The following is a 15,203-nucleotide window of genomic DNA, read 5'->3' as shown; positions in this document are numbered from 1 at the left end:
ATTATTTTATGTCGGATAATATCACTTTAATTAGTATATACTTTCATATATTTTATCATTATCGTTTTAAATCAAAACAACTACCGTGAGAACTGTTTCTAGATCAAGATTTAGAAAGGTTTTAACTATTTGTATTATTCTGCCTCCGTTGCTCTCTCTCTCTCTCCCTCTCTCTCTCTCTCTCTCTCTCTCTCTCTCTCTCTCTCTCTCTTTCGATGATTAGAGGAGCTTGCCAGAGACAAATATTATCTGAAGCAGAACTACATACTAAAGGAGACGATAAAGATTATTCCAACGGCGAGGGAGAAAGAGTACTGAGAAATTTCTTTGAAATTCTTTTTAATCTCTTTGAAGTAGATTTGGATCTGAAAGTCTACCAAATGCTCAAAGAGAAGAACGAAACGAACCTGATTGCTGTAACAATGAAGTTTTTGCATAATAAGCTTAAGAAATTAATCAAAAAGATTTCCAAATATGATGATTTGTGTTGGGACAAAAGGTTGGACAGAAGAGCAGGTTGCAAGACCGAGATTGCAGAATCTAAAGCCTACGTCAATGTTAGAAAAATAATATACACTTCGAAAGTTTGATTTCTAAGGAGTTCCTGTGCTTAGAGGCAAATTGAAAGGTCGAACCTAGAAGCTATACGAAAAGACTCAAAAACTTATATGCGGAACCTATACATAAACAAGTATATCGCTCAGCAACGTTTACTGCAACAATTGTAGATATTTTCGTAAACCAACAAATAGTCTCACTGTTTATTTCGGAATTGTATCGCGAGTTCCTGAATCCAGTCAAATTAGAAGAATTTTTATACTCTTACAAATTTTCATAGATTTTACAAGATTGCAAATTTTCATTGTACAACTATCATAGGAGAAACATTATATGAAAACATTGAGAAATGCTAATAAAAACGATATAATTAACAAGTTGACATATGGTGGATTAACACGTAAAGATAAAGAAAAGCCTTTTTAGCTGACGAAAAAGACAAAAGAAGGGAAAGATATTGCCGTTATTACGAAACTCTCGTTACGAGAGTTTCCATCCACAGCAGCAAACCTTACCTGGATACTGAAATTACTATAGCTGAAGAAGAAAAAAGTGACAATATTATATTGCCACTCCGCGATATTAATTACCCTTCGGGTTGTAATGCTGAGTCCGCTGCGCGACAGAGTGGACCAATATTTTTGTCCGTTTGATTAGAACGGGACAAATATTTGGTTTAGAATGTGTCACTAAACAAGGATGAACTGAAACTGACGACTGCTTGAAGACTAAGGTGATGCTGACTATCGAGTGAAGACTGGCCTTTGCCTCGGGTTTGAGCTTATATACTGGTTCGTGGATCGAATACTGGAAATTGAGTGGACATTGATGCGATGGAAGGGGATGCGGAGATGACGTAGCACGCAGTACCGCAGGTAGCAAAAACCCTGGACGGCGACCGAAGCGATGCGTACTAGCCCGTCATAAAAAATGCTGCCTATGAAGGCGTACCTTGTTTAAAGGGTGTAAATGGTTTCATTGCCGGAAGGAAAGTTATGGCATCTACGACCCTAGAAACCTAACGGACGCTACCTTTTGTCAATGGCACCTCGCTTGTTGACGGACGGGCAACTCGCCTCGTTGAGTCGGAGTTTTCCCGTCAATAAATGTTTTTTCTTCTTTTGGGGAGGTGGAAGGAAAAGGGAATTCGTCCCAGAGAAAGCTGAGCCGATGCGGCCCGAAATTCCGTGGAAGGACGGAACAAATATTACAGGTACAGAGCTTCGAGCAGGAGGCAGAGCTGGAGGCAGCTATTGCCGGCCATATAACTACATCATTTGTTTGGACAAAGATAAAAGAATACCTATCTCACTCTAACCCAGGATCGAACAAAGAAGCTCATAATCCTGTCCTTGTATACAATTTTTCTATTAATTTTTAAATTCCTACTAAATTCCTCACCTATACATTTCTACCTTTTTGCCACAACCTGCATTTTTCTTATGTATCTACGCGAAATTAAGAAACTCTTATTGTTATATTTTCTGAACGAATTAAAACATGGATACATTAATTAAGCTTGTACCCATGTATCTCGGACCAGTGCTCTCGTGACCCTGTGCATTAAGAAGTACATGGGTTAATACACGGATATATTAACTATACGTGCATACGTGCATTTAGGGTCCGGTTAAATAGGTAATGTTCATAGTTCCCATTTTTTCACATAAGAGCATTTTCTCTAGAGACATAGTTCTATTCATTATTTCACTAGGATTATAGGGGGTCTTAAGGGTATTAAAAATTCCCACATCTCTAATTTTTCTATCCTCGTCAAGATTTGGAAAAACAGAAGGTAATTTCTGAATTGTTTCAATTAATTTACCTATACCATTTTTATTACCAACTTTTAACATATTGCTTTGCTCTAAAAGGGGTACTTTGACGCGATCAAAAATTAATTATACTTTAAAACAACAACAGAAAACAAATAAATACTTGAATGATATATAAGATTTTATGGTTTATTTTACGATGCTATGAACTATAAAATAACAGTGTTAATTTTGTTTCAAATGCTGTTTATTTAGGTTTTAACCGCTATCTTTCTGTATTCCTCTTTTTTAAAGATTGCTCGACGGTGTGCAGGATTCTTACCAAACGGGATTGCCTGGAACAAAAATTCAAAAGATGCTTAAAACTAAGATATATGTACATCGAACATTCCCATTTTTGTGAAAATTATCAAAATGACTGCTGTTTGTGTCTGACTTATCGAATTTGTACGAAAAATTTCTATGTTTTTTTTCTTCATAATTTCTAAAATTATTAGAAATTAGAAAGACACGGATCGTCAGTGTCTAATATATATATATATATATTATACTAAAGGCATCTGCAAAATTTCGAGGTAATCGGTTGATCTAATCTCGAGATATTTTGCACACCGTTTTTAAAAACATTGTTTTAAGAGAAACGTGTTTAAAGTTTCCGAACGTAATTTTTCATATGTTAACACTACGGCGCGCACGTGTACGTGAATCAGCTATAGGCTTCTTATTTATAAAAGCAATTTTTTTAAAAGGCTGGAATATTTTGTAGTTTATTTTTAACATTTCAAACGAACTGCTACGTTAGACAAGAAAAATTCGATTTTTTTTTTCAATTTCAAAGTGTTCAGGTCCCTTAATATATCTAACATTTCGTTTTGAAGATGATGCGACGAGGCAAAAGTTCAAATATGATGCGGCAAGGACAGAGGTCGAGGATGAGTCAAGGGTGAAATCAGTAATTTCAATGACAATAATAAAAATCGTCTGCACGTTTATTCATTATTAGAGGTCGTTTGCAGACCATTTGTAGGAAATGTAGAAATAGGGATTACATGTAGGGTTATGTCAAAGTTATGTCAATTATTAAATTAGCAATAGTATATATGTATGGGTAATAAAAACAAAAAACTTGATTAATTCATCAAATGTTTGTTGTAATATGTGCCTTTTCTGCAGAATCTCTTGCTATCCCTGCTGCCCGACAACGCATTCTCGTCTAGGCCTTGTAAACACAACACGTCAGAAATGTACCGTGTACACCTACAAAAACATATTTCAAGTGTCTTAAAGATGTTTCGAAACAGACGCCTTTAAATAATCTTGTTTCGGGCGTCGTTTCAACGTCTGGAATAAGATGTCTTAAAGAAGTCTATTTGAGCTCGTAAGACGTTTAGACTTGAAATGGACGTGTTAGACGCTAGGGAACCAGACCAATCGAAAATACACGTATAGAGCGCAAGTTAGTCGGACAGAGAGGATATGCGCTTATAGAGAACTGGACTGGCAAAGCGAGCTGTTCGCTCCCTGCCGAATTTCATATCTACAATTTTACGAATTGCTTGCTAGTTGCGTCTTTCCTCTGCAGTTTAGAAAAATGTAACACTGGGGTTCGCGTCGGTGATGGTGGAAAAAAGGCGTTATTTTTCCCAATATATAAACTTTATTCAAACTCTATCTTAACTTATCGGTGGACGAATTAACAATTAAAATCTATTATTATAAACAAATATTTCGGTGAGACTACTCAAATAATCTTTAAAAAATTAACAAAAATAAATTATCCTGTTCTATATAACAAAATTAACATATTATTGTGGGAGAAAGCCCTTCCTTGTAGGTATCGTTAATAGCCTGTTCCATTTGCATCATCAAATCGCTTAGTTAACATCACGTGATTGCAATTCCCGTTATTAACATGATGGATCCTTTCAAACAGTGGAGAAGTCGATGATAAAATGATCGGAATATTTTCAAATTTGGCTAAAATTATCGCCATATCTCGAGCATTGTATGTATATAATTTCCTGTTCTTATTTTTGAAAGACGAATCATGCTCTTCATCGACAATAATTAACTTTATGTTTTTATAAGGTCAAAAAGGCTCAAGGAAGAAATAACTGTTTCCACTATTAAATGATTTCGATGAATTTCAGGTGTTTTCACAAGCAGAAAAATCAAGAGCGAGCTCGTGGATTATAAAATTAATTGCTCCTTTAACCAATTGTTTTGGCAAAGATTGCTACGGCCTGCATGTTTGCTGTGCTTCTTCAATTTCACGTTTTCGAACTACAAAAGGAATTACATTGGTTACTTGTACCACTTCTTCTATGTTCTTGCTATTTCTCGGGCTATCAAGATATTCTCTAGCTAACTCCTCTTTTATCTAGAAGATCCCAGAGAGCTTGTTGCTATTTTTACTACCTCCTTTGCTCTTACTCTGATTACTAGTACACTTACGGGTTTTTCTCTTAGGATCATTTTTTTTTGTGAACTATCCCAATCTTGTCTTTGGCCCGTTTCTACTAAGAAAGCAAAGGAGCTTTTTTAATTTTTTTTTACTTTTTTATATAGTATATTAAGTATCGCATTCGGCGAGCTATTTTTTATAAGATTATTTAAATAATCTGTTTTATTTCCTGCCTTATCAAAGCAAAGATCATGCAACTTTTCAAAAGTATGGCAAGTACCAAGTCCTCCTCCATATAAAATCTTAGATAAATCCTTTGGCATAAAAAGCTCTTTCTCAGCTAAGAAATGATTTAAAAATGATTCTTTATTAAAACAAGATTTATGGAAATTTCTTAAAATGGAAGTAGCATTATCTCCTGTCATGGATAATATGTTAGATAAATTGCATGGCTTAAAGCCTGCTTTATGGAAATCATTTAAAAGTTGTGTTTTGTTTCCATTCCCATCAAAACAGATATCATGAAAATCTTTTAAAGCAGAACAAATCTTAGTTGCTGCTCCATGCAATATTTTAGATAAATTTTTTGGTGTAAAACCTTTCTTCTCAATTAAGAAACGATTCAAATACTTTTTTGTTTCGTTTATAAAACAAAAATCATGAAATTCTTTTAAACTATTCGCTGCCGCACTCAATATACCACATAAATCGCACGGCCTAAAACCCACATTGTAAAAATCCTTTAAAAGCTGTGTTTCCTTTCTTTTCTTATTAAAAGAAATATTATGCAGTTGTTTCAAAGTAAAAGAAGCACGAGCTCCTGTTCCACATAGTATAGAGGATAAGTTACTTGGTCTAAAACCTGCGTTGTAGAAGTCCTCTAAAAGCTCTGTTCTTTGTCCTTTGCTATTAAAACAAACGCTGTGCAACTCTTGAAAAGCACCTTTAGCCTTGCCTCCTGCTCTACTTAATATGCTAGACAAGTTATGCAACGTAAAGTTACTTCCCTCATCACCGACCCCTTCAATAAAATGTTTCAAACGCTGTGTTTGATTTCCTCTTGCATCAAACCAAGAGTCATATAAATCTTTAAAAGCTTCTGCAGCGTTAGCTCCTGCACCATTCAAAATACTGGACATATTAGACAGATTTATCTTCTCGTTTTCTAAAGTTTTTATATATAGTCTTTTGTTTCCTTCCTCATCAAACCAAAGATCATATAAATTTGTAAAAGTTTCAGGAGCTTTAGCTCTTGCTCCATGTAAAATACTGGAAATATTAGATAGACGTATCCCTTCCTTTTCTAACGTTTTGAAATATTGTGTTTTACCTCCTTCTTCATTAAACCAAAGATCATATAAGCCTTTAAAAGCTTCTGCAGCATTAGCTCCTGCTACATTCAAAATACTGGAAATATTAGTTAGATTTATTCCTTCTTTCTCCAGAGTTTTTAAACATTGTGTTTTACTTCCTTCTTCATCAAACCAAAGGATATGTAAGTCTTTAAAGGCTTTTGCAGCGTTAGCTCCTGCTCCACTTAAAATACTAGAAATATTACTTAGATTTATCTCCTCTCTCTCTAAAGTTTCTAGATATTGTGTTTTACTTCCTTCTTCATCGAACAAAAGGTCGTATAGGTCTTTAAAGGCTTTTGCAGCGTTAGCTCCTGCTCCACTCAAAATACTGGAAATATTACTTTGATTTATCTCTTCTTTGTCTAGAGTTTTTAGATATTGTGTTTTACTTCCTTCTTCATCAAACCATAGGTCATATAGGTCTTTAAAGGCTTTTGCAGCGTTAGCTCCTGTCACATGCAAAATACTCGACATAGTAGCTAAATTTATTCTTTCCTTCTTTAGTACCTCCAGACATATTTTCCCTTCTCCCTTAATTAAGAAACTTAAAAATTGATAAAATGCAGATATTCCTTCTCTGCCAACTACACTTCTGGCAAATTTGATTTCTTCATCAATATTTTCTACAATTTCCTGATAACTAGACCTATTATATTTTATATCTCCCAACAAATTTTCCATTATTCCCTTAGTAATAGGGCCAAATTCATGAGATTCTAACCAACGTAACGCTATTTCATGTAATTCTTCGCAATTATATGGAACATTACCCTCATCTATCCCATTTCTAATAACACTGTTCAATGCTTCCTTGTCACACTGATTAACTGCAAATATTAGTCTATCTAAAAATTTCTCTTTTATTTCTTTTTCACCCTCGCCAGAAAGTCTTCCTTCTTCTTTTTCTTTCTGCCAAAAAGGTGGCAGCTTTAACAAATTTAAAAGCCTTGTCATTTCTTTTTGCGAAAATTGATAAAGACCATTCTCATTTATACAAAAACAATCGTTAAAAATCTTATATCCTTTTTTTTTAATATTTATGTTATTGAATTGTAAAGGATAGAAATTTTTAGATCGTTCATATTTGAATTTCTTTTCTTCTGTAAGATTTAGGTCTGCATTAGTATAGATGACAAAATATTTTATATTTTCATCCTTTTCTAATTTTTCAATGAAAAGAGCGAAGCACTTATTCACAGAAAATGTATTCTTTTTCTCCTGCCGTTTAGAAGGAAATAACTGATAATAACCAATACTATTATTTGCATTGTGAGGCTTTATACAAGTAATGCTATCTTTATAATTGATAGTGACGTCAACAGATATGCCATAGTTTCTTTCCTCAAAATTGATGAGAAACATGTTTTTACGCAAGAACATATTGTGTAAGAAGGACATTAATAAATTGGATCCATATGTAATTTCAGATATATAACTTCCAAGTTTTCCATCTTTTTCTGAAGCTATTAAATCACGTAACACAATTTTTTGTAATGCTACATAACCGTCGTGAACTTTACTATTTTTTCCCATTTCACTTTTGATAATGCTGTTCAATTCTTCTCTATTAGGTTGATTAACTGCAAATACTAATTTATCCAAAAATGCTTCTTTTATTTCTTTCCGGGAATATTTCCTATCTTTTATTACTGTCTGCATAGCGGACGAAAATTCTAATCGCTTTAAAAGTTCATCTCTTATTATTTTATCTCGCGCAAATTGATAAAAACCACGCCCTTGTAGATTATCATTTGTAAAGAAAAAGTCTCTTAATATGATATCACGTTCTTCCATGCTATCAAATTTAAACGGATAAAAGTTTTTAAATCGTCCCCTTTTTAATCTGTTTCCTTTCGCAAGATTCAAGCTTGAATTAGTATAGATAACAAGGTATTCTATATCATTTGATAAATCATCTGTCTTAGAGATTAGATGTTTAACAAAACTATTAAGGTAATTATTCATGGAGAAACTTCGATTTTCTTTAGTAAATAATCTGGCATAACTAATATTATTATCTGTATAATATTTGTCTACATTTTCAATTTTTAGATGGATAGACTTCTTCTCGTAGCAAAGAACAATGTTACTAAACTTATCAATATCAGACTTTTCAAACGCTAACGATAATGAAGGATATTTATGTTTATATATGGACTTCCTTAGTAAGCAAAGAATCGACAAGTCTAATTGATACATAAGTCCAATCAATTGATGAGGAATACGTTGATAAGCATTACTCAATCCATCCCGTCTAGATCCATCTTGTAAATCGTGCCCACTTTTTGGTACCTTACTATCTTTGTCCACCATTTTTCCTTCAATTTCAGGACTTCCGCATAGAACATTTTTCAACTTTAGATTTCTTACTTCTGGACCGGAACCCATATTTCCAATGTCTTCTGCAGTAAATTCAATGTGTGGAATATATTCACAAAGTTTTCATATCCTTCTTTTACAGCATTACCCAAACATGAGCCTTTCTTCGACTGATTAACTTGTTGCGCATATTGCTTGCAACTTTCCCGTAAAGACTTTATACTGAATCCTCTACTACCTGTAATCAGATCCTCAAAACAAAAAGAAAAAAAGAAAAAAAGAAAAAAAGAAAAAAAGAAAAAAAGAAAAAAAGAAAAAGAAAACAATCTACTTTACCCGCAGCAGCTCCTATCTAAAGTCTTCAGGCAATTTCTTTCTTAATGTTTCCAAAGGTTGATTAAGCTTCTCTTGTTTCTGTTTATCCTTTACATTTTTTATCTAACTAAAAATGAAAATCGTTTCTTTAATAACAAATCATTTTAGAGCAGCAGCATCAGATGATAGATCTGGTAATCCATTTAATCCAAACATATCAAATCTACTATATTAACCAGCAGCAAAAATGATTAAAGATTATAATTAAAGGCATTATTTTATGTCGGATAATATCACTTTAATTAGTATATACTTTCATATATTTTATCATTATCGTTTTAAATCAAAACAACTACCGTGAGAACTGTTTCTAGATCAAGATTTAGAAAGGTTTTAACTATTTGTATTATTCTGCCTCCGTTGCTCTCTCTCTCTCTCTCCCTCTCTCTCTCTCTCTCTCTCTCTCTCTCTTTCGATGATTAGAGGAGCTTGCCAGAGACAAATATTATCTGAAGCAGAACTACATACTAAAGGAGACGATAAAGATTATTCCAACGGCGAGGGAGAAAGAGTACTGAGAAATTTCTTTGAAATTCTTTTTAATCTCTTTGAAGTAGATTTGGATCTGAAAGTCTACCAAATGCTCAAAGAGAAGAACGAAACGAACCTGATTGCTGTAACAATGAAGTTTTTGCATAATAAGCTTAAGAAATTAATCAAAAAGATTTCCAAATATGATGATTTGTGTTGGGACAAAAGGTTGGACAGAAGAGCAGGTTGCAAGACCGAGATTGCAGAATCTAAAGCCTACGTCAATGTTAGAAAAATAATATACACTTCGAAAGTTTGATTTCTAAGGAGTTCCTGTGCTTAGAGGCAAATTGAAAGGTCGAACCTAGAAGCTATACGAAAAGACTCAAAAACTTATATGCGGAACCTATACATAAACAAGTATATCGCTCAGCAACGTTTACTGCAACAATTGTAGATATTTTCGTAAACCAACAAATAGTCTCACTGTTTATTTCGGAATTGTATCGCGAGTTCCTGAATCCAGTCAAATTAGAAGAATTTTTATACTCTTACAAATTTTCATAGATTTTACAAGATTGCAAATTTTCATTGTACAACTATCATAGGAGAAACATTATATGAAAACATTGAGAAATGCTAATAAAAACGATATAATTAACAAGTTGACATATGGTGGATTAACACGTAAAGATAAAGAAAAGCCTTTTTAGCTGACGAAAAAGACAAAAGAAGGGAAAGATATTGCCGTTATTACGAAACTCTCGTTACGAGAGTTTCCATCCACAGCAGCAAACCTTACCTGGATACTGAAATTACTATAGCTGAAGAAGAAAAAAGTGACAAAATAGTAAATCTAAATATTACAGGTACAGAGCTTCGAGCAGGAGGTAGAGCTGGAGGCAGCTATTGCCGGCCATATAACTACATCATTTGTTTGGACAAAGATAGAAGAATACCTATCTCACTCTAACCCAGGATCGAACAAAGAAGCTCATAATCCTGTCCTTATATACAATTTTTCTATTAATTTTTAAATTCCTACTAAATTCCTCACCTATACATTTCTACCTTTTTGCCACAACCTGCATTTTTCTTATGTATCTGCGCGAAATTAAGAAACTCTTATTGTTATATTTTCTGAACGAATTAAAACATGGATACATTAATTAAGCTTGTACCCATGTATCTCGGACCAGTGCTCTCGTGACCCTGTGCATTAAGAAGTACATGGGTTAATACACGGATATATTAACTATACGTGCATACGTGCATTTAGGGTCCGGTTAAATAGGTAATGTTCATAGTTCCCATTTTTTCACATAAGAGCATTTTCTCTAGAGACATAGTTCTATTCATTATTTCACTAGGATTATAGGGGGTCTTAAGGGTATTAAAAATTCCCACATCTCTAATTTTTCTATCCTCGTCAAGATTTGGAAAAACAGAAGGTAATTTCTGAATTGTTTCAATTAATTTACCTATACCATTTTTATTACCAACTTTTAACATATTGCTTTGCTCTAAAAGGGGTACTTTGACGCGATCAAAAATTAATTATACTTTAAAACAACAACAGAAAACAAATAAATACTTGAATGATATATAAGATTTTATGGTTTATTTTACGATGCTATGAACTATAAAATAACAGTGTTAATTTTGTTTCAAATGCTGTTTATTTAGGTTTTAACCGCTATCTTTCTGTATTCCTCTTTTTTAAAGATTGCTCGACGGTGTGCAGGATTCTTACCAAACGGGATTGCCTGGAACAAAAATTCAAAAGATGCTTAAAACTAAGATATATGTACATCGAACATTCCCATTTTTGTGAAAATTATCAAAATGACTGCTGTTTGTGTCTGACTTATCGAATTTGTACGAAAAATTTCTATGTTTTTTTTCTTCATAATTTCTAAAATTATTAGAAATTAGAAAGACACGGATCGTCAGTGTCTAATATATATATATATATATTATACTAAAGGCATCTGCAAAATTTCGAGGTAATCGGTTGATCTAATCTCGAGATATTTTGCACACCGTTTTTAAAAACATTGTTTTAAGAGAAACGTGTTTAAAGTTTCCGAACGTAATTTTTCATATGTTAACACTACGGCGCGCACGTGTACGTGAATCAGCTATAGGCTTCTTATTTATAAAAGCAATTTTTTTAAAAGGCTGGAATATTTTGTAGTTTATTTTTAACATTTCAAACGAACTGCTACGTTAGACAAGAAAAATTCGATTTTTTTTTTCAATTTCAAAGTGTTCAGGTCCCTTAATATATCTAACATTTCGTTTTGAAGATGATGCGACGAGGCAAAAGTTCAAATATGATGCGGCAAGGACAGAGGTCGAGGATGAGTCAAGGGTGAAATCAGTAATTTCAATGACAATAATAAAAATCGTCTGCACGTTTATTCATTATTAGAGGTCGTTTGCAGACCATTTGTAGGAAATGTAGAAATAGGGATTACATGTAGGGTTATGTCAAAGTTATGTCAATTATTAAATTAGCAATAGTATATATGTATGGGTAATAAAAACAAAAAACTTGATTAATTCATCAAATGTTTGTTGTAATATGTGCCTTTTCTGCAGAATCTCTTGCTATCCCTGCTGCCCGACAACGCATTCTCGTCTAGGCCTTGTAAACACAACACGTCAGAAATGTACCGTGTACACCTACAAAAACATATTTCAAGTGTCTTAAAGATGTTTCGAAACAGACGCCTTTAAATAATCTTGTTTCGGGCGTCGTTTCAACGTCTGGAATAAGATGTCTTAAAGAAGTCTATTTGAGCTCGTAAGACGTTTAGACTTGAAATGGACGTGTTAGACGCTAGGGAACCAGACCAATCGAAAATACACGTATAGAGCGCAAGTTAGTCGGACAGAGAGGATATGCGCTTATAGAGAACTGGACTGGCAAAGCGAGCTGTTCGCTCCCTGCCGAATTTCATATCTACAATTTTACGAATTGCTTGCTAGTTGCGTCTTTCCTCTGCAGTTTAGAAAAATGTAACACTGGGGTTCGCGTCGGTGAAGGTGGAAAAAAAGCGTTATTTTTCCCAATATATAAACTTTATTCAAACTCTATCTTAACTTATCGGTGGACGAATTAACAATTAAAATCTATTATTATAAACAAATATTTCGGTGAGACTACTCAAATAATCTTTAAAAAATTAACAAAAATAAATTATCCTGTTCTATATAACAAAATTAACATATTATTGTGGGAGAAAGCCCTTCCTTGTAGGTATCGTTAATAGCCTGTTCCATTTGCATCATCAAATCGCTTAGTTAACATCACGTGATTGCAATTCCCGTTATTAACATGATGGATCCTTTCAAACAGTGGAGAAGTCGATGATAAAATGATCGGAATATTTTCAAATTTGGCTAAAATTATCGCCATATCTCGAGCATTGTATGTATATAATTTCCTGTTCTTATTTTTGAAAGACGAATCATGCTCTTCATCGACAATAATTAACTTTATGTTTTTATAAGGTCAAAAAGGCTCAAGGAAGAAATAACTGTTTCCACTATTAAATGATTTCGATGAATTTCAGGTGTTTTCACAAGCAGAAAAATCAAGAGCGAGCTCGTGGATTATAAAATTAATTGCTCCTTTAACCAATTGTTTTGGCAAAGATTGCTACGGCCTGCATGTTTGCTGTGCTTCTTCAATTTCACGTTTTCGAACTACAAAAGGAATTACATTGGTTACTTGTACCACTTCTTCTATGTTCTTGCTATTTCTCGGGCTATCAAGATATTCTCTAGCTAACTCCTCTTTTATCTAGAAGATCCCAGAGAGCTTGTTGCTATTTTTACTACCTCCTTTGCTCTTACTCTGATTACTAGTACACTTACGGGTTTTTCTCTTAGGATCATTTTTTTTTGTGAACTATCCCAATCTTGTCTTTGGCCCGTTTCTACTAAGAAAGCAAAGGAGCTTTTTTAATTTTTTTTTACTTTTTTATATAGTATATTAAGTATCGCATTCGGCGAGCTATTTTTTATAAGATTATTTAAATAATCTGTTTTATTTCCTGCCTTATCAAAGCAAAGATCATGCAACTTTTCAAAAGTATGGCAAGTACCAAGTCCTCCTCCATATAAAATCTTAGATAAATCCTTTGGCATAAAAAGCTCTTTCTCAGCTAAGAAATGATTTAAAAATGATTCTTTATTAAAACAAGATTTATGGAAATTTCTTAAAATGGAAGTAGCATTATCTCCTGTCATGGATAATATGTTAGATAAATTGCATGGCTTAAAGCCTGCTTTATGGAAATCATTTAAAAGTTGTGTTTTGTTTCCATTCCCATCAAAACAGATATCATGAAAATCTTTTAAAGCAGAACAAATCTTAGTTGCTGCTCCATGCAATATTTTAGATAAATTTTTTGGTGTAAAACCTTTCTTCTCAATTAAGAAACGATTCAAATACTTTTTTGTTTCGTTTATAAAACAAAAATCATGAAATTCTTTTAAACTATTCGCTGCCGCACTCAATATACCACATAAATCGCACGGCCTAAAACCCACATTGTAAAAATCCTTTAAAAGCTGTGTTTCCTTTCTTTTCTTATTAAAAGAAATATTATGCAGTTGTTTCAAAGTAAAAGAAGCACGAGCTCCTGTTCCACATAGTATAGAGGATAAGTTACTTGGTCTAAAACCTGCGTTGTAGAAGTCCTCTAAAAGCTCTGTTCTTTGTCCTTTGCTATTAAAACAAACGCTGTGCAACTCTTGAAAAGCACCTTTAGCCTTGCCTCCTGCTCTACTTAATATGCTAGACAAGTTATGCAACGTAAAGTTACTTCCCTCATCACCGACCCCTTCAATAAAATGTTTCAAACGCTGTGTTTGATTTCCTCTTGCATCAAACCAAGAGTCATATAAATCTTTAAAAGCTTCTGCAGCGTTAGCTCCTGCACCATTCAAAATACTGGACATATTAGACAGATTTATCTTCTCGTTTTCTAAAGTTTTTATATATAGTCTTTTGTTTCCTTCCTCATCAAACCAAAGATCATATAAATTTGTAAAAGTTTCAGGAGCTTTAGCTCTTGCTCCATGTAAAATACTGGAAATATTAGATAGACGTATCCCTTCCTTTTCTAACGTTTTGAAATATTGTGTTTTACCTCCTTCTTCATTAAACCAAAGATCATATAAGCCTTTAAAAGCTTCTGCAGCATTAGCTCCTGCTACATTCAAAATACTGGAAATATTAGTTAGATTTATTCCTTCTTTCTCCAGAGTTTTTAAACATTGTGTTTTACTTCCTTCTTCATCAAACCAAAGGATATGTAAGTCTTTAAAGGCTTTTGCAGCGTTAGCTCCTGCTCCACTTAAAATACTAGAAATATTACTTAGATTTATCTCCTCTCTCTCTAAAGTTTCTAGATATTGTGTTTTACTTCCTTCTTCATCGAACAAAAGGTCGTATAGGTCTTTAAAGGCTTTTGCAGCGTTAGCTCCTGCTCCACTCAAAATACTGGAAATATTACTTTGATTTATCTCTTCTTTGTCTAGAGTTTTTAGATATTGTGTTTTACTTCCTTCTTCATCAAACCATAGGTCATATAGGTCTTTAAAGGCTTTTGCAGCGTTAGCTCCTGTCACATGCAAAATACTCGACATAGTAGCTAAATTTATTCTTTCCTTCTTTAGTACCTCCAGACATATTTTCCCTTCTCCCTTAATTAAGAAACTTAAAAATTGATAAAATGCAGATATTCCTTCTCTGCCAACTACACTTCTGGCAAATTTGATTTCTTCATCAATATTTTCTACAATTTCCTGATAACTAGACCTATTATATTTTATATCTCCCAACAAATTTTCCATTATTCCCTTAGTAATAGGGCCAAATTCATGAGATTCTAACCAACGTAACGCTATTTCATGTAATTCTTCGCAATT

Source organism: Megalopta genalis, chromosome 9 (assembly GCF_051020955.1).
Source record: "Megalopta genalis isolate 19385.01 chromosome 9, iyMegGena1_principal, whole genome shotgun sequence".
Taxonomy (NCBI): Eukaryota; Metazoa; Arthropoda; class Insecta; order Hymenoptera; family Halictidae; genus Megalopta; species Megalopta genalis.
This window is presented reverse-complemented; position numbering follows the sequence as displayed.